Consider the following 1,155-nt stretch of genomic DNA (forward strand, 5'->3'; position numbering starts at 1 on the left):
ATCCTAAAATTATATTATGAACATATATATATATATATATATATTGCCTTCGAAACGCGTTTTCTGTCTTCGTCTTTATGTTTTCGTTTCTCATTGTGTTTAACGTTTTTTGTGGTGTCCTGTACCCATATATGCTTGCATGTATACATATAGATGTCGGTATGTACATATATGTATGGATATATGCATATAATTATATATTATTTATGTTATCATATATATATACATATATATATATATATATACGTATGTATTTATGTGTGTTTGTTCCCCTGCCATCACCTGACCACTGACACTGGAGTATTTATGTCCCTGAAACCTAGCAGTTCAGTGAAAGAGACCAATAGAATAAGTACTAGGCTTACAAAGATTTGAATTATGTATTTATGTATTGAAGATAAGAGAGGCAAATGTTTGAGAGATTATCAGATGCTTTGGTATTAAGGGTATTGTTTTATTGCATATGATATACTGAAGTGTTGTAAAGTGGTGGTGGTGGTGGTGGTAGTGGTTGCATAGAGGGCAGTTATTGATAAATACTGTTATGTAATAGATATAAGAAAGAGGATTAAGGATGATTGAAGAGTTCCTACTCTTCAGACAAGATATGAAAATAAAAAGACATATTGGAGGAAGATGGATGTAAACAACATCTTTAATAGATATTACTGTGAAATGGAGTGGTTCTTTATTGTATTTCTGTGTTTGGAGATTTTTAGTCAATTATATCAGTCACGTGACTTTGTCTGGAATTTCTTTTTATTGACATGAGAGAGAGGAAGAGCAAAATCGATTTGGGAAGGGTCTGAACTAGAGTACAACAAAGTTCAACAAAATATTATAAGGTATTTTATTCAACACCTCCACACATTCTGTTATGTCCACCTCCAGTTCACACACACACACACACACACACACACACCACCACCACCACCACCACTGCCATCATCATTTAACATCTGCTTCCCATGCTGGCATGGGTTGGATGGTTTGACAGATGTTGGTAGGGCCAGGAATCATACCAGACTCCATTATCTGTTTTGGCATGGTTTCTACAGCTGGATGCACTTGCTAACACCAACCACCATCCAGCCATAGAACCATGCCAGAATAGACAATGGAACCTGGTACAACCACACACACACACATGTGTGT

Source organism: Octopus bimaculoides, chromosome 17 (assembly GCF_001194135.2).
Source record: "Octopus bimaculoides isolate UCB-OBI-ISO-001 chromosome 17, ASM119413v2, whole genome shotgun sequence".
NCBI classification, from domain to species: Eukaryota; Metazoa; Mollusca; class Cephalopoda; order Octopoda; family Octopodidae; genus Octopus; species Octopus bimaculoides.